General features: G+C 29.8%; 1 long non-coding RNA gene across 2 annotated transcripts in view; it reads right to left on the bottom strand.

Moving 5' to 3' along the window:
- LOC148237501 (uncharacterized) overlaps positions 1 to 21,019 on the bottom strand; it is a 93,487-nt gene that overhangs the window by 48,563 nt on the left and 23,905 nt on the right. Inside the window, exon 2 of one of the 2 annotated variants that reach the window (XR_015812609.1) lies at positions 698 to 727. The exons of the other annotated variant lie outside the window; for it this stretch is intronic. This is a non-coding gene — a long non-coding RNA (uncharacterized LOC148237501). The remainder of the gene's footprint in view (positions 1 to 697; positions 728 to 21,019) is intronic. 2 annotated transcript variants of the gene reach the window in all.

The following is a 21,019-nucleotide window of genomic DNA, read 5'->3' as shown; positions in this document are numbered from 1 at the left end:
TGGTATATTAAAGTCTAAGCTAGGGGATCTTAATACATGTGACATGCCTTACAACTATAAATTGTTGTATTTATATTGATATATTAAAAGTCGAATGATGTGAGTCCAGATACATTAAAGTGGTGTAGAAGGTCATCATGCTAGTTATAAAAATTACATTAGTAGTAAAAGTACTTTAAGGAATTATGTTACTGCTTCTCAGAATGAGTAAGTTTCCTAATAGCGGTTTTATAAGTGATGAACAGGATTATTTCTACTAATTAGGCTGTACGTGCAATATTCGCCCTCCCCCTCATAAGCCCCTTGATATATAATGCGTATGTATGTATTTTCTACAGGAGTACAATCCATAGATAATTTATTAATTAAGTTAATTTCCGCGTTGGCATAGAAAATTGTAAGGCACGTATTTGAATGAGAATAGTTATATCATTAAGACGTAAAAAATGGTTATATAAATATTTTAAAGGGTATTTGGTCACATTTTGGTCAAGTTTGTGGCGATATCCACTTCTGATAGTTCTTATTTTGCGTTATGTTTATATAGTGATTACTCTAAAGGGAGTATTTATACATTTAATGCAAAATTATGCTAGATCTTTTACAGAAGAATTGAGATAAATATGTACCAAATGTGTTATATAATATAACACGAATGCAATTGCGATTTACATTTAAAAAGTTGAGTGGTACTTACATGAACAATGACAGTATTGTGGGTTTCGTTCTGAAAATATCATAAAATATCAATAATGAATAAGTTTAAGGAATAAATAAGTAGCGTCAATTTTAAATTTAATTTAAACTTATAAGAATATTTTAATAATTAATAAATATTAAAGCTCTTTTTATCTTAATGGAAAGAGGTGCAAATCTTGTATATATTTTTTTATTATTAATACCTCCGTAAACCGCGATTAATAAAATAAATGGTGATCTATAATTATGTTGAATTTTAATACATTATATTATTGCTATACAATATAGAGTTATGAATTTCTCTGTTACGTGAATACAACATTAATTCAATTTTCGGTTTTGTAAATATAAACGCGCGGTGACGTTGCGTGTCAAGTCTCATTGTTAAAGAAATGCAAAGCGATGCAAATTAATGGATGAAAGCCCAAAGTTTGTAAAGTTGGTATAAAGAAGAAAAGCATTTAAAAGGTCAAACCAGCCGTTAATGTGAAGTCGCCGAAAAATCCAATTAATTACTCACGCACAAAGGTGGCTTCACTTTAATTATCGCTTTAAAAGCTACTATGAGTAATTAGTATTAAATTTATATTTGTGACAAATATATCTTAAGCACACCATCATGAAATGAACACAATAATGCAGAAAATTAGTTGGTGTAGTTATAATAAAAATTGTATCAAAGTGCCTTTTAATCTTCACGCATTTATATTAAAATAAAACGGTATTTTTATCCATTATATTGAAAGATCCTTTGGGAATAAATCGATCAAAAAAATGTTTTTGCCTTTATTAATTTATTAGAGCCGAAAAGACGCGAACTTCTTTTCTTTCGTTTTTTCTCCACAATGTAATCTTTAAACTAATATAACAAGCTTGTTCTCTTTTATATATGTATATATTGAAAGTGTTTACTTGCTTGAAAAATCCGAATTAAACCAGAGAATATATGCAAGAGGTTAAAGTTTCAGAACTTCAAAAATACGCCATTTGGTACATGTTTAAAAAATTAACGATAAAAATAATACATATCAATGCTTATTAATATGATAGTTTAAAATTACTTTTCATTGTTTTCATCTGATTTTTGAAATGATCAGATAGATTTATATTTACAAAAGCTGTGTTGAGATTTTTTTAAATTTAAGCTTGAGTAGCGTAGTCTATAAAACGCTGGACTAATAATTCAGAGGATACGGGTTCAAGTCCTGCAGCAGACTGGAATTTTTATTTTTTTAAATATGTATATATATTTTATTAAAAACTGATCACATATATTGATTGTAATATGTAATTATAGTTTATAATTAATGGAATGGATTTTAAGCCTGGTCTTTCACCACTTACATGTATATGTTGATTGTGTTAACCTCGTTTTAACACATAAGGATTACGCCTGTCAAGTCACAGTGACAAAATGGTAAATTTATTAATATTCCACAACATTATTTACACTATGTTTCATACTATACTTTCAATAAACCAAGCTCTAAAAATGTTTCTTTGAATTTACATTTTGATACTATGGTGAGTAAATATAAGCTAAATACAATCCGAACGCCAACGCAACAGTTAGTAATTACATCGCAACACAAATCAGGTGTTACAAAATATAACGTAATACATATACAGGCCTGCCGAGAGGGGACAAATTTCCGGAGCAAAAAAACGAGTTATTTTTAGAATCTTTCTTAACAGCTGCATGAAAAAATACTTTTCCAAGTATTCTTGTCGACGCGACTCGAGGGATTCATATCCCAGCATAACTTGTATGTCTTTTGTGGGAAAATAAAAATGGCTAATATTCATGTTAGTATGTCAGTTGCATTATTTGACAACCAGAACTAGAGAAGAATGTTCAATTGTTCAATTGCATGATTATACAAGATACACAGTGCCCTCGAGCTCCTTAGTTAATCAACCCCAACACCTTTGAGGCTCTATTGCATATAGTTTATATGTGCTAATGGAATCTGAAATAGGGCATTCAAATCGGTTACCACGTCTATACTGTAAAGCACATTATTATCCATTTTATAATCAAATTTAATAAGTGTTCTTGCTTAAGAATATTTTTATACTAAATATGACACAGATGTACAACATCAAGTAAAAGTTCTTCACAATACACGATGCAATCATTTTTTAAAAATACTTTAAGATCATCAGCGAAAAGTAAGATATATATTATATGTTTATAATTCGAATCACTTTGTGAAGTAGATTAATAAACAATACGGTCGTTAGTATAATGGTAACGAAAGATTAAGTACAATATATGGAATCAATGGGTGTCCTAGTGTCAATAATATAATAAAATATTTCATGCTGTCTTTACACATGATGTCTGCTAATCTATTTTATTTTATCTCACAGAGATTTAAAACAATATTATTGATGAAACGACAGTTCTAAAATATAAAGATGTCAATATTTTTTTCTTTACACCGACACATTTTATCTCACAAAACTGCAATGCTACAACAAATGCGCTATCACCAGTCTGAATGTTTTGTTCGTCTGTCAAAGAGACCTCGGCTCGCAATTCATAGCACAAAGCGGCCTAGCTGTAGGTACATTAGCTTCAATTAAAATATGTTAATTCGATTGAATCTCGCGTTTTGAGCACTACACACTGCCATTGCCGCTTTTATGCGACAAAACTTGCTAATTAGTCAGGAAGCGCGTTTCAAAGGCAAATTTCCAATGCAGCGCGCCGCGAATACACCTTCCGGTAAATGGTAAAGTATTGAATTACGTCAAAAGCAGCTATAATTTGGTAAATTACACCAGGTTGAAAGCCCTTTTGCTGCCACGTGAAAGGATACGACCTTGCAAATTAATTGACGTCAAATTGTGAGTTAATTGCCATGAGAAACCCGATAAGACGCCGATCGACTTTAGTATACATATCATAATTGGAATATATTGGAAAATCGCTCTCATACATTTATTCCTTTGAATTGCGCGTATGAGCAAAATTCTTAGATAATCATTAAATTTTATACAATATTAAGAGTGAAATTTTCGACAAATAAAACTTTTTCACATTTTTAAAGTCCCTATTATATTTGTCCAACGTTTTTAGAGACTCCTTTAGAATCATAATTTGATTAATTTGCTCAGTCAAAAACAAACTTTTAAACAGAATTTATTAAAATTCTGTCTGTTTTATTCTACCCCAAAAGTCGAGATTGGTTTGATCTGATTCTCATGCTTATTTCTCATTGTTTATTGCATATTTATAAGAAACATTTATGTGACCTGGACTGGAAATTCACTATATGGCAACACTGAGCAGCAAAGAAAGGCTTATGATTAGTTATTTTAAATGCCTAATTAAAATATTTCGCATGAAATATGATTTCAGAAAATATGTCACAATGGTGGCTATTTTTTATATTTATTTGTAGCATAGAAAGAGTTAATTTTCTACCTATTATCATTTATTCAAGAAATTATATTACGATTTAAAAAAATATATAAATTATCATTTTTGTCATGTTATTTTCCCTGAGTCCGAGTTTGCCCTCAGCGGATCTCTGAGAGGGGGGGGTCTATCTTAAAAAAATTAATTAGCAGCTTTTTGGAGAGTTTTGCCAGTGATCTTATGCTCTTTACAAACGCTCAGGGAAGCAACCCTCTCTGTGAGGCTGGCTCTTAAATGGCACTCTGAGGCGCTAGTCTTTTGTAAAATTAATTAATTGTAAAGCCCTAATGGCAGATTTACGTAGGGTTTTAAGGGCTACTCCACTGCAAGTCATCCCTTATCTTCTCAGATCATCGTTATTTTCCATCCGTGTGACATACGTCGGCCGCCACAATACTTTATTATGTATTGATATTAAAAAATTTCAATATTGAAAAGCAAATAAAAATGGATTTTAAATATGTTTTAATAACACAGCAATATTTTTGCTTATTTTTAGCAATTTATAAAATTTATGACAATTTTGTGTAGAGTTTTTAATATTGCACTAACAATAAATATATTATATAATTGATAAAAAAAAATTACATCAAGCTTATGATTATTTGATCAGCATTTTAATAAATATTAATTTAAAACAAATATTCAGAATTTATATGAAAATTGTCAATATTGACAGTTCATCGGTTTTAATCACATGATATTATTATAATAATAATACAAGATATTATTGTAAAAATTAGCTTTATTAGCTAAATAAATAATATAATGCTTTAATTGATTGCTGTTTTTGCCATTGTAGAATGTCAACAAGCGACAGATAAAAATGTTAAAGAAGGTACAAAATTGGCCACTTAATATTGATAAATAAAATATACTGTCTAAAAAATAATATTCTCCATAAATTTTTTATCAAAAATATATTGTGTACCAATTACATAATACAGAACTTTAAAATTATACAAATAAATAAAAATATAGATTCTATCCATAATAAAGTTTTTGCCAAGTAAATAAAAACAAGCACAGTTAAATAACTATGATTTAAAATAAATACTGATCGTCTGATGTTTATTTTTTCCATAAACAAAAATAATACTGACGATTTGGTTAATATTATTTTATATACCGAGCATTAGTCATAAAAATCAGTCGTTGGTTAGTTGAAACTAGGGATTCTGTGTCGAGACAACCCGGGAATTTATTCCCGAGAATTCAAAGATTTTTTGCTGTCTCGCGTCCCGGGAATTTAAAAATGAATAACCCGGGACTCGAGACTTTCCGAAGTGCAATTTTACAAAACTATGTAAAGAGCGAATTTGATGTCGAGCTTAATTTATATCTCGATATGAAGACAAGGTGGAATTTCTTATTACCCATGATATTGATAAGTTACGAAATTGCATTAGAAAATCATTAATTGATCTTGGCATCGGACAAATTTGGAATGAATCGAACATTCACGTATTGGAAAATATTTGTGAAGTACTCACTCCTATAAAACTGGCAGTTGAAGCTCTAAGTCGTCGAGATGCCACTTTATTAACTTCCGAAATTATTGTTAATTTCCTTTTTAAAAAATATTTGAAATCAACACAATTTTGTCGCACGAACCACCAAAATATTTCAACGAATGAGAAATAAAAAAATCAACTTTAAAAAGGAGTTTCAGATATTAGATTCAACTATCAAGTGAACTCTGAATCTAGAGCTTTTATTCAAATCATTGCTTACAATTAAGCCAACATCTACAGAAAGCGAGAGAGTTTTTTCTACATCAGGAATATTTGCCACAAAAACCAGGAACAGGCTATGTGATTCATCATTAAACGCCTTGGTTTTTTTAAAAACATATTTTTCCTTACAAAAGTAAAGGTTTCAACTTAATATTGATATAAATATTTCGATTAAAAAAATTGTAATAAATTAAATTTAAATAAGTATCGAATAAAGTGTTTTTAAATTGTTTCAATAAATTTTTACCTATCGTACCTATAACACAAAAAATATAAGTTAATAATAATAAATTAATTAAAGTTAATAATAATAAGTTAATTATAGTTAATAATAATAAGTTAATTTTTTAACATAATTTTTTTTCATGATTATACGAAAAATAATCAAAGTCTCGAGTCCCGGGAATTCCCGGGACTTTAAAAATTTGGGTCTCGAGTCCCGGGAGTCGAAAAAACCCGAGACTTCAGAATCCCTAGTTGAAACTATACTATGCTTTTTACTATATGCAAAACTATTTTATTTTTATCTTAAAACGGTTATATATGTTCGATAACTCAATATCAGAAAATATTAATTTTATATTTGTTAAAATAATAATTTTATATTTTACACGATGTTTCACGTTTTCAACCAAATTAAAATTGAAATAATTCGTCGAAATCGAAACCATAGCTACGACGATTTTATTTCTTTTGACGTGAATTTTTTCCTTCTAAGAAGTAAAAAAATTACGTTTTTCCATCGAAAAAAAATGCTGTTTGTATAATTCTTTCTTCTTGGAAGTTGACGAGAAAATAAAAATATATATTTGTACAAATCACAAGATGGATTAATCTGCGACTAATAATCATAAACATGTAATAAAATATGATTAAATTTATAATTACTAAAAATTATGAATTAATTTATATATGTAAATATATGTTTTTACTTAAGATTCGCATGATATTATATATCAGTATATGGATAGCATATATTTAATTAGCCCTGTCATAGATTTGGTTCGAGATTGAAAACTAAAAAGGATATTACACTTTCTTCCGCGAACGGCTCGCGCTGAAACGAGCTGTGGATCGTTCCAGAGAAAGCCTCAAATGTACGTGAAATATAAATAGAAATAGAAAAGCAAATTAATCTCTGGGTCTGAAGCGACCTCACTCAGGATATCGCGTTATTTAAATTATATGTATATATTTTCATATTAAATCCCTTGCGTCGGGTCACGTTTTTACGGGAAACGGGATATTCGTCACGATGACCGAAATTAAATCGCACACGTTTACCTATTATGGCAGTAATGAAATTTAATTTGGTGTCCAGAAATAGAAGGAGGAAAAATGCGTGTGGAGGGTGATTGTGGAGAAATCGCTATCCATAAAGCTGTAGGTGGTCGTTTTCTGAGCAAAACGATCGTGTTTATATTGGCAGCTATAAATCAACAGAGTTGGTTTTGTTCCATAATTGCAGCTTATGTACGGATAGGTCTAAAATAATCCACACTGAGTATCAGAGATATATGATACAGCAACAAAACATATTTTTTGATGTATAAATATACTTTATTAACAGTTCTAAATCACTAAAAAGCACTCGGAAGTTATTCTTTCAAAATGTATGCTTAACTGCCTTAATCAAATTACATTTCATATCAAATATACTGTATTGTTGGTTGTATAAAAATTTGTGGTTTTCAATTGTAGTTTTTAAAGCGGCGTTTTCATTCAATTTTATTTTATAATTTATTACTTTTTTCCTTTAAATTATTAAGACAGCTAATTTTTAAAATTAATTTTAAATATACTTTTTAAATGTATGATATATTGTAAATAAATAAAGATAAAATCGACTTAATAAATATAATTTTTTTATAACAGATTTAACCAGAGCTTTTTGTCATGTAACGCGGTGGAACGACGTTCCAACGCCATTTTTTTGGTACTTTTGATGTTTAAAAATCGATTGACAATTTGTGTAACATCTTAAGATATATAAGATAAGATGCTACAATTTAAATTACGACATTTTAACAATATTACGATTTTCAATGTGTGAAAATCAAATGAAGCACATCTAAACCGAATTTTGCCCAATAGGATAGCGCAAAAAACAATTATCACTTCTCAGAAGTCAAAAATTCACGTCAAAAGCAATAAAATCGTGTTGGCGCCGTTGCTGTGGGAACACTCGTTGCCGAGCGTTCCCACTGCAACGGCGCCAACACGATTTTATTGCTTTTGACGTGAATTTTTTACTTCTGAGAAGTGATAATTATTTTTGCGCTATCCTATTGACCAAAATTCGGTTTGAATACACTTTGACCAATACTTTAACATCCAAAATACGTAGAAATATCGGTAAGAATTGCGATTATATTTTTAAAACAGAGTGTAACATCCAAATGCAGAAAAACTATGCAAGATGCGACGTCTCTCTGTACTTTTAGACTTGACCTAATAACAGTTCTAAAACTATAATTAGTTTTAGAACTTGCATTAGGTTAAATTTGGATTTGAGTAACAAATAGATGTTTCGCGACTGTTAAATTGAGTTTTATATACAATATAGAGCAGCATATAATTTCATCAGTTAAATTATATTTTCACTAGTAGAAATATATATCTACTGGTGAAAATGTATTCTAGCTTCGCTAGTAAAAATATAATTTGCCAGATAAAATGTGTATTTTCACTAATACAATAGTTATTAATACTATTATATTACCGGTGAAAATGTATTCTGATTTGATTTTACTGAAATTACGTATTTTAAAAAATATTTTGGGGATACTTTATTTTTTAGATTTTCTTTGACGTCCTTTTCGTTTTTTTCAGGTGGCGGGGGGGGGGCAAAGCAAAAATAAAAAAAAAACACTTTTTACACATTTTTATAGCATTTTATCAAATGACATGCATTTTTATAGCCAAATTCAAGAAGGAGAGGGGGTGCCCCACCTGCCTTCCCCAAATGACGTCCCTGTATCTCACACTCATAACTACTGTTTTTTTAATCGAGAATTATTTTTTGAGAAAAATGGCAAATCGAGAATTCTCATTTCTCGGAAAATTTTAAAAAGCATTTTTTATTATATAAAATTAAATTTGTACAAATATGTTCAAAAGATTTACAACCACTGCCTTTTTAAGGTGGGCTTATGGCTAATACGCATACTTCTTGAAAGATTTTAATAATAGTCTGGGAATGACGAAAAATTGTTTACAAATTTTTAATACTTATTTTTGCATAAGTAAAAAAGGAAGACACTCAGATAATAAACCTTTCCAAAGGTGCTCGTGGCCGATGTTTGAAAAATGCATACTTTCTCGGAAGAGTGAAAGTATTTGAATGACTTGCGAATTTGCGATTGTCTAGTGCTCTAACCGGCCGGCGGCTTTATCTTTGCTTTGGTGATCTAAGAATCCGCTCCGATAAGAAGAAATTACGCATGGGAATCGGCAGAATGCAAGACGATTTGCCGCTATTTTTCTTTTTGCGATAATTCAAACGGTTTTTTTTTATTTTGTTCTTGTACTCCCGAAGGTGCTTTAAATTTTTTGTTAAAACGTTGTGAAAATATCAATTCTGAGCTACGCTCGAAATTTCAACGGAAAATTGAAGAGAAATGATATAATCTAAGAAACCAGACATTGATGTTATTAATGCAAAATTCAGAATCTTTCACCAGTCAAAATAATATGAAATAAATAAATCTGCCGTAAAAATTTTGTTTATTTTTTTATGAGGTACCGTGGCATAGCAAAAGCTCCTTTAAATTAAATTAAAATTATATTTTAATACAATATAAAAAGTGAGTTCAGGCACTTTTTTTGTTTAAAAAAAGCCCTGGATTTAACTATTGTGCTTGCACCAAAGTATAGTTTTAGTTAAATAATATTTTACAGTAAGTATAAAAACGACAATTACACAACACACCACAAAATTTTGGAATGCCTGAATAATTTAATATAAGAAAAATAAAATTTCGATTCAGAAAATCATCGACCTATTAACGTTTAAGCATTTTTTTATACAGGGATTTGTGAACTAAAAAGGCATAAAATATCATACAATGAAATTTTATTAAGTATTCAATTGAGAAAATGATCGGAAAAAGCACTCACTAAAATTTCCAATAAAGAAAAGCTTAATGTCGTTATTTCTTAAACCAAAAATTACCAAATAAAAGATAACAAATATTTTTGTATGTAAGCTTTTTAACCCGATATCTTTTAAATTATTTATTAATTTATTATATTTTTTCCTTTGACCATGACAGGCGTTAGTCAAATGCGTCACAACAGAGTAAACGCAATCAACAGCTACTGAGTATAAAGAAAACAGACTGAAATTAAAGTATGTAAATCAGTGACATATATTTTATACATAAGTACGATATAAATTTTTAATTTTTATTTATTCAATTATGAGACGAAGAAAATCTATTAAAACCTATATGACGACGGAAGGTGACAGTTGGCAATTAGACACAGATTGATCCGCTGCAGTACTATATCTATTGAAATTTGAAGTTGTTTACATAGTTGGTAAAAAGCCGGGGTGCGCGTGCCCGCAACGGCGCGCGTACAAACGCGCCAAAGTTTGCCAATCTAGAGAATCCGTCACGCCAGTGTTACTAAAGTGCCGCCAAGTCTTGGCCATGATAAACCTAAATAAATACATATAAATAGCCACCCTACAGATAATTAGTGATGATCCTATACATTTATAATTATTTGATAATCACCAATCCTGATCTTAAACATTCAATACAACTTCCAAAAGAAATTTTAACCTGGGTCTTTCGACATTAGTTACTGACTTACACTACAAATCAATTGTGATGTCCAATAATGAATCTTTAAAAAAAGTTGTTTGTTAATTAAAATTTATTATATTGATTTTTTTTCAATATACAATAAATATGGTTGAATGAATAGTCCTAATGTTTTTTTAATAATAAATTAAAAAATGATTGCTTACTAATTTAATTAATTACATCATTTTTATAGGTTGGTTATATATGCTGTATTTCATTGAAACAAAAATTCTGTGGATTTGATGTGAAAAATAGATCAAGAGCATGCTTACCTCGTCTACTGATTAAATTGTTTTAAGATAATCAAAAGGAGCAAGCTTTGAAGTTGATGATGGATTCCCAATGACCACATATGTATATGTTTTAGAGGCATTTTCCATACACAATTACACAGTCGTAATATTTATTTTACAAAAACTAAAAAGTGTACAAAAACGTAAATGCACTTTATTAGAAAATGTATTTTAAAAATATTATATTTTTGGAATACAATGGAATAGTTTAAAAACGTCTGTTACTTATCAATTCAAAGAAATAAACCTATGTTAGCGTCATACAAAAACGTCAAAACTTTTGCATCAACTCATATTAAAGGTTTGTTCCGTGAAAAAATAATAATATAAAATATTTTTATTTAAAAAAACGCTTTTACTATTGAATTATTGATTCATAAAAAAACTATTTCTGCGCAATTGTATGTTACACAAGTTTCACCAAAACTATTACGCAGCCACAGCAACCAGAAACATTTGTTTAATTTATGATAACGTATTGCATGTTCAGTGTTCATTAATGTCAAAAGTGTATTGGAATCGTGAGATTTCTGTGTTAAAGACTAACCTCGAAGTAGAACATCTAAAGTTGTCAATGAAAATTGAACAGCCGCTAAATTGTCGATTTAGTAAATAGTTTACATTACTGGTTTTTTTTAGCCGTGTGGCTAAAAATGTTTTAAAAAATATGATTTTTCACAAGAATCTTATTTAAGATTAAAGGTTAATTTTTAATACAATTGCAAACAAACATATCCGAAAATCTCTTTTTTATACATATATTATATGATTTTTTTCTATAAGCAAAAGTAACTCATTATTAAATCTTTTTTACACCTAATATGTAACTCGATTTAAATTGATTATCACAAAATTTAAATATGAGATTAAGTAAACCTTATATATAAAAAAATATATAATAATCACCAATTATACTTTCCCAAACACTATAGAAATTGAAAAACACAAAGGTGCATATGTAATTCGATCTCAGGACTATCATGTATTTCTCACCGACTATACCACTGGTCGTGCTAGTAATTTAATATATCTCTAGCTTTATAAACTATACGGTTTTAGGTAGTTGAATTTTCGCGTAAGTTAATTTTAAATAAATAGCTCATACAAAGCTTTGAAATGCTGCTTCATAAACTTGGTCTGGCTTTAATTAGATCTATTTTGCATTGGGGTTGCGATATGGCAACTCATATTAATTAAATGTATGTGAGTAAATAAATATATTTCCTGATAAAATATATAATTTCAAGTAAGCATCAAAACATTAAACATAAATTATACTGTTCTATAACTCATAAGATTAATTTGCAACGAACTAATCCTAATCATTTTTCTTATTATCTACTGCGACCTTTTTACTTGTAATTAGTCCGACAAGCTTTTAATGGCGCTCGTATCTCTTTGTAATTGAAATATATCGTCGGACATGATTCAGATCTTAGTTTGTATATCTAATGCATTTAGCATATACACGAATACATACGGACATAAACACTTTTAATTAAAATAAAATTCTTCCCATAACTTTTACTTCACTAAATCCAATTAATTCGTTAGATTATTTCACCGACGCAACACGTACTAGACACTTTTATTGGTCAATTCCATTTTCTCGGGTACTTATCCGATATTCCCCTAGATCGCATGGTAAATGGTCCATTATTTTAGTTCAATGACCCGTTTGTACATAAAAAACAATATTGACACTTCAAGCTTAATAAAATCACTGAATCAATAATTTAATTAAAATTTACAGTATGATTTTAAAAATATGATTTTAAAATGTGTATGTACAACCATATTTTTTAACATAAAATATTTTCCTTCAGACCGGAAAATAAATCGCTTGCTTTGAACCGGTAGACTATTAGCGAATAGTAAGAAATTTAATGCAGTCGAGTGAACAATTTTTAAACTTGTGCAATATTTATTATATAAAGTGCCTTTTAATAGAAAATCTATTTTAGATAGAAAGTAAGGTTGTAGTAAAAAGAAAAAATCTTAAGATTACAGGTAGTGAGTTGAAATCTTAGTATATTTTTATTGCTCTTCGTTGAAAAATCTAGTTCAAAATTATTTTATATATTGGCAATATTTTTAGAAATAATCTTCTAGGGAATAATAACTTTTAAATTGACGATTCATGTATAGATATCACATTTTAGCTGAGGTCGGTTTGTAACAATAGCGCATTTTTATAAATAAAAATTCGAATCGCTGCCGTGGTTCGAACCCGCGACTTCTGGGATACCAGACGGGACCGTACAAACTGCGCTATTTCGACCTTAAATAAAATTTGAATTTGCGCAAGGAGTTTTTGACAAAGCTGTTTATTGAAGAGATGAAAAGTATCAGCACAGTACATCAGCTACTAATTGGATTCAACAAAGCGTTTTATCCCAGAAAAGGGACGAATTATCGCGACGATTGTCTTTCTCTCCCTCTGTGTTTTCCAGGTAGGGTGAAAATGAACGATTTTAATAATTTCGCCGTGAATTATAAAATATAAGCTCACAGTGTAAGTTCTTCCCTTTCCTCATCTCTCTCTCTCTCTTTCGAAATCGGTATTATTCTACATGCTTCGAGGTACGGCACAAAAACAAACTCAACAATTACCGTGAAACGCAATGCAAATTTGACTAGAAGCGTTTCTTGTATTTTTATATATGTTTCAATTATTTTTAAAACGTGTTGAAATTTTAAGCTTAATATTTTTACATCAATGCTTAAGAATAAAATAAATACATGGTAATTAACGGTATTTTATTCAAGATTATACTTAAGGGATAGATGTATTATACATATGCTTTGCTACGTTTGACATAAACAAGGGTTTGTTTTTAATCGTAGCTATACGTACGCTTTGAAAAATAGGTAAAGGAACGCTAATTAGATGTTATATAGCTACTGCTTCGTTATTTTGATCAAAAAATAAACAAAGCACGAAAGGATATTAGATTTCGCGAGTTTCTCAGCCTACACTTTTTGCATAGATATTATATAACTAGTATCATACTTGTTAAGTGTATTTTTTTTTCAATAAAATTAGTTAAATTAATAGTATCTTTTTTCTTTACTTAATATATTTTGTATATATTTTATGTACCGTTTTTTTTAATATATTATAACCAACGAATGACAATCAAGTTACCGTAAAAAATAAATTCATAATACTAAGCAATTTATAAAAACAACAAGAAAATATTTATTGCATATAAAAATAATACAATAAAAATTAATTTATTGCTAGAATTCAATCATAATATTTTTGAGATCAAAATGCAAAAGGACCATCTACTAGACCTCCGAGAACCTCTCACGAACATCATCCATGCGCCAGCTTCTCCACCACCGCTTAGAGAAAAGCACACGCCTATAAAGTCATACCTAATGGAAGGCTTTTTCAAAAACTATCAAGCAAATATAAACCAAATATGTATATTTATTTAATGTAAATATACAAACAGCACTCTTGCGGATTGAATGCCTGATATCTACAATTAAAATAACGGATAAGTCCAAGTCCAGAATTTTTTTATAATTTTATTTGAATTCCGATGGTTTTTAAGTAAATAGAATTAAAGTTAAATCTGGCGAACTTTATTGATCTTTTAATAAATTTAACTTCTCAACCAGACAATGTGAGATGGTCCCTCTAGAGGCAGAAAAAGTTTGAAATATATGTTAATGTTAACGTGAGGTTTAACATAAGTTTCTAGTCTACGGTAATATTAACTTTGTGCTCACTAATTAGTAGCTCCAGTTGCCAGTTTTGTATCGAATTCCACGGCTTTAAATTTTACTCAGATTGATCAAAGGTGTAGGATTAAATTTATTTATAATTTATATACAGACATACATTTTCTATAGATATTTGTTATAATACATATATTAAATATGGCAACGTCACAAATAAACGCGGACAAATGAGCGTGTGTCAAAAGAGCGCTGCATTATAAGCGTTGCGTCATAGTAGCGCTGTAACAAAATAGCGCGCGTCAAATGCGCAGACAGTCATATGAGCGTTTAACAAAAGAAAGCACATCATAAGAGCGCAAAAATACTTGAAGAAAATTAAATAATATATATTTTAGGAATGAGGTATACAAAATATAGGTAAATTGTGAAAAATTTACAAGGAATAAAAATTCACGAAACATAGGCGGTAAAATTAACATTTTATGTGCCAGAGCGTATTAACGATTAAAGTCAATGAAAACATTATTATTTATGAATTATTACGTACATACGAAAGTATGACTCCCCATTCCCATACGTACGATATACTTATATATTTTGTACTAAAATGAAACGCTGATTTAAAATTTATCATTACGTTTGTTTTATAATGTTTCATTAAATTGACAAATATTAATATTATTAATTAAATAATAAATTATAAATAATTTTTTTAAATTATTAATAAAATATTATTATTTATCGACTCGACTTTCAATGAATGCGTATAATAGGGCAGGTATACGGCCCCTCAGTAGTTAGATATAATTCCTACTACTATTACTATCACAGTAATAATCACACAGTTAATATCAAATTCATCGTCACTTTCTTAAACATTCATTATTATATCGTCATTCGTAATTATATGGATAATTTGTAAAAATAAATCAATATATGTATTTATAAATAATTAAAACACAGATTACTAATTCTGTTTTACGCGACTTAGTAATTTACTAGCTCGAAAAGACTAATATTATTATTTGAGTTGCCGCTAAAAATGTCGATACCCAGATCGATAGTTGTCAATCGCTAATTTTAATAGTGCGAGCGAAATAGATGTTTTCTAATCCTTTTATTTCATAACAGACACACAATATTAAGTAACAATTATGCACAATTAGAGCATATAATCCCGTTTAATCCCATATCATAAAAATATAGATACCTTTGAAGGAAAAAAGCAGTTTAAGAGGAATAAATAATAACTTAAAACTGTCAAGTAAGCGTTATGCGGTCTTAACACAGCTCGATTCGGCCATATTCCGATGAAAAAATTTACAATAAACTTACACTCGTAAATTTAAGATTATTGACTTATTTGCATTATATTACTTAACTGTGTCTACCAGAAGCTTTTTTACCATTAATAAATTGAAATTGGTAAAATTAGCTCGAACACAAAGCCAATAAATGCATTGAAAGTTTTGAGTGCAACGCTTGGAATGTTGAGTTACTAGTACAAAGGGTTAACTATATGACACAGAAAATTCCAAAGACATTACCTTGTCAACCGCATAATGCCTAGAATTGTAAATACCGCGCTTTCGGCGTCAATCGGCGTCCCTTCCCCGCGAGGCCGGCGGGGGAAGTGACGCGTCGCATCGTGTCGGTTGCCTTGCATAGTAACAATATTATATACACTAATTTGAATTATACACTGCTTAATTCTAACACATACACTAAATTACACTATCACTTTATATTTAAAAACATCGAAACGGATATTATTATAAAAAATATGAACGAGAACACTTATTCGAGACAAATGTAACAAAAGAATTTATTCGGCCGTTTACGACCGTGGTCGCATAGCTACTGGTATTTTTTTTTTAAATATTTCTAGATGCATCCAGACAATTCAAGGTTATGATTCATTAAAAATAACAAATGTCATTCACCTCTTTGTCTATTTTTAAAATATTTATCTCTAATTCGAATTATTTTAATGCAAGTTGTTTGTTTATTTTTAAATATGTATCTCTCGTTCGATTTTTTTAATGCGAGAGTGACACGAAGGTCACCTTTGTTGTTAGCTTGTTGACCTTCTAAAAGTAATGTCCATGATTTCAAGTTTTATATTATTTAAATCTAATTTATATGTGCCAAATTTACGACATTTTCAAATGACGTTCTTTCGTTGAAAATAGTGAAAAATATATACTTTTATTACATATTGATAATATGGGGGTTAGGGGTGGCTGAACAAACCTATATTTTGAAATTTTTTTTTTTTATTTTATAAACATATTATGTATTTATTTTTATTGAAAATTAATTTTATTCGACGCTCCTTCTTACAAAAGTCAGCAATAACCGCATTATATAATCAGTATATTGTCTTTCTTTAATTTGGCCAAATGTTTTTTTTGATTGATATTAATGCAAGAGCTGACAATCTATTGTCACTTTTTTTAATAATGTGTCTGATTCGCTTAGAAAATACAATAATTCAACATAGTTGCCTTCATTTACGGTATTATTATTTTCAGAGTGTCCTCGAAAAGAAAGTTCTTGTTTAGATAAAAAGCAAATCACGTCAATTAATTTGGAAATAATATATCTGTTTGCAGTAACTTTCTTATTATTTAATTCAACATTTGCCTTAAATTAAGCACTGAAGAAATCATCGATACGATTTTCTTTACTAAATATTTTTAATTGTATAGTAGCGCATATGTGAGGTTGAGAGCATTCGTACTTTTTACGAGCTTCACTTAAATTGTAATAAATTTAAAAATATAGTGTTTATTCCCATTCCCCCTATTTTACGAGTTTCACCTAAATTGTAATAAATTTAAAAAAATAGTTTTTGCTCCTATCCCCCCTAACCGCATGCCCTGTTGCAAAATTATCGCACGACACTGATATGCATATATCGCATGTATGGGGATGGGGAGCTAAACTTTCGTATGTACGTAAAAATTAATAAATTATAACATCGTCATTGCGCTCTGGCACATAAAATACTAATTTTACCACCTATATCTCGTGAATTTTAATTCTTAGTAAATTTCTCACAATTACTTATATTTTGTATACATAATTCCTAAAATATTCATTACTTGATATATATCAAGTTGTTTTTGCGCTCTTATGACGTGCTCTCTTTTTTTAAGCGCTCATATGACGTACGCTATTTTGTGATAGCGCTACTTTAGTAAGCGCCCTTATGACGCAGCGCTTATATGTCGGCGCTCATTTGACGCACGCTCTTTTGACCGGCTGCCATTAAATATGTATACAGTTCCATTAAAACATATTATTCTATTAATTATAAACTAGATTATGTTAAACCTAGTATCATAAAAAATAATGGTATATTATATAAATAGATTTATTCACCAACCTGTATATATAAATGAATATATACATATGACACAAGTAAATAATCGAACCAGCTCTTGGACACTATCTTATATTACATGTTTGCTCCTATAAGGAAGAAAAACAAACGCCTACGTCAGTAGATTGTTGGTAAAAAAATCTTATTTTAGACGGATTCTCGGAAATTACATGATTATTTATCCTTTAACAAACTGATCATAATTTGATAAGTAGTAGCAAGATACAATTTGTCAAATTTAATATTAGGGAAAAAAGATCAACTGTTAGATTTGTTTATATATTCATTTTGAGCTTACGATTATACGTGGGTTATAAGGCCTTATCTAATAGTTCAGTATTTTTTTTATAAGCTTTAAACATCATAATAATACTATAAGACAAATTCTGAAAAAATAAATGTGATTTAAGGATATAAATAAATTGACTACTCTTTATCTGAATGATTTATCTAATATTGTATTTAGTTTATTATCTTGTTCTTAATGCATTCAAATAAGATCAATGAGAGGTTGTTTTATAGTGTAATAAATATACTAAGGTGAATAATTAAATTGGATGGGTGTGAGAGAGTATGTAAAATATAATGTATAAATGTTTATGTATATGTTAGATCAATATATTTTAAAGCATATATAATAAAAAGAGCAAGTAAATATTAAAGTGAATATATACTACATATGTTAAATAAATTCCCTGATATATTTTTCTGAAATATTATCACAACAGCTTTAAAAACCACACGTTTAAAAACATGATATTTATATAAACCTGTAGGGAAATAATATTAATAAATGAACCATGAACCACAACGGCAGCGTTTGCCATTTTACAACCGAATCATAAACTTTCGCCATAACAGCGTTAATGTCACCGCGTTAAAAATCAAAATAATAAAATGTCTAATTTAGAAACACGCGGGTTGTAATATCTACTACACTATAAAACGAGATACAGCTATTATTGCATTGTATTATTACATCGAGCTGCAGACACATTTCACGTCGGGTGTTCGTTACGTTGCTAGTGCGGTATATAAAGCGAAATGGCAAAGATTATGCATTTAAGCATATATAGTTGAATGCGATCTTCGGTTCTTGGAAGCTGCTTCCTTTACATTGTTAGAGAATTATTGTGTAGAAATGCTGTAAGATTATAGCTTCCAAGATACCAAGGTAAAATTTCCATAACGTATTATGATATGAACAGTATGACATTCTTACACCAACGCTTTACTACACTATTCCACTGAATTTCTATATAAGTAAATTTGAGTGAATGTAAAAATAAGTACAAGATAAAGGAACACATTTTTATTATATATTGCATGCATATTGCATTTTATTATATATAAATGCTACAAATTGTAGCTATTGCAAAGCATAGGTTTTGCTTATACAAAACTCATATGTAAATAAACACTACATATTTTTCAATAACATATATATTAAATATAAATAAAAATGGCATAACTACGAATGAGTTGGAATGCGTGAGCGATCGGAATGATTTCGGATGGTCGTTTGGAAATTGTGTAGATTTTGGTTTATTAAATAATTTACTTTTAGGTATGGACTGGAGCCGAGCTGGCGGGTGTGTTGATGTTAAATCTTCCCTGGCGGCCTTCTATGAGGTTCTTTATAGTGCATTCGACCAGCTCTTTATTCGAAAGCGCCCTCAAGTGCTTAACGTGTCATATCCTAGATGGTTTTCTCATGAGATCATCTCATTGCTAAAAAGAAAGCACGCCTTTCATAAGTTATGGAAGAGATCGGGACATCCATCTGCTCTCGAGGAATTTCGTTCATTAAGAGCACGCGTTAAGTGTTTAATAATTTCCTGTCATCGCAATCATTACAAAAATTGCCAAAAACAAATTATTAATGATCCCAAAGCGTTCTGGAGATTCATTAGCACTAAACGCGCTACTCAGTCGACGTCGAAAGTGATGAACCTCGACGATAAAACATTGGATGGTTCACAAAATATTGCTGACGGTTTTGCGCAATATTTTCGTTCTGTTTTCGAGGAATATTTTTCGACTTCTGCTCAGTCGCTTCCTACTTCATGTTCTTGGTCTTCAGTACTGACCATCAAAGAAACTGAGCACTCAGATCTTAAATACGGATTTAATTTTCTTCTGGACCTGATTTAATTCCCGATTTTATTTTGAAGGGTTGCGAAGTCAGTCTCGCTGCTCCTCTAAAATGTATTTATGATCTGATTCTCAAAACATCATCATTTCCTGATCTATGGAAATGCACAAAAGTCACCCCTATTCATAAAAAGGGTGACAAATTATATATAAAGAATTATAGACCAGTAGCAGTGTTGTCAGCTCCTGCTAAATTATTTGAAATAATTATTCATAAATATCTCTACAATCACTTTCAGCACGTTTTATTAGACCAACAGCACGGGTTTCGTCCTGCCCGTTCCACTGTTACTAATCTTCTGTCGTTCACCAAAACGGTGACAACTTCTCTTGATGCCGGAATTCAAGTAGACGTCGTGTATACAGATTTTGAGAAAGCCTTTGACAAAGTTTGTCATACGTTATTATTAAAAAAATTGTCGAACCTCGGTTGCTCAGATAATTTAACTCGGTTATTTTCGAGCTATTTAAGCAATCGTAGACAGTTTGTAACCTATGGTGGCCGATTGTCAAAAGAATATTTTACCCCTTCGGGGGTTCCTCAAGGATCCAATCTGGGACCTCTGCTTTTTGTGTTATTTATTAATGACATAAATACAGCAATTAAAAATTCAAGTTTTCTTCTGTACGCAGATGATTTAAAATTATATAAATGCATTCGATCTGTTGCGGACTCCTTCTCTCTACAAAGTGATTTAGACTCTCTGTGGAGATGGGCTTCCGTTAACCGTCTGCCCTTTAGTGTCGGAAAGTGCCATACTGTGTCATTTTCTCGATCCCGTTCGCCATCAGCTTATTTCTACCGTCTCGGT

The sequence above is a fragment of the Plectrocnemia conspersa genome, unplaced genomic scaffold (genome assembly GCF_051122295.1).
Source record: "Plectrocnemia conspersa isolate PC_06_02 unplaced genomic scaffold, ASM5112229v1 ptg000002l, whole genome shotgun sequence".
Classification (NCBI taxonomy): Eukaryota; Metazoa; Arthropoda; class Insecta; order Trichoptera; family Polycentropodidae; genus Plectrocnemia; species Plectrocnemia conspersa.
The sequence above is the reverse complement of the archived record's forward strand: the minus strand, read 5'-3'. Positions and strand labels throughout refer to the sequence as shown.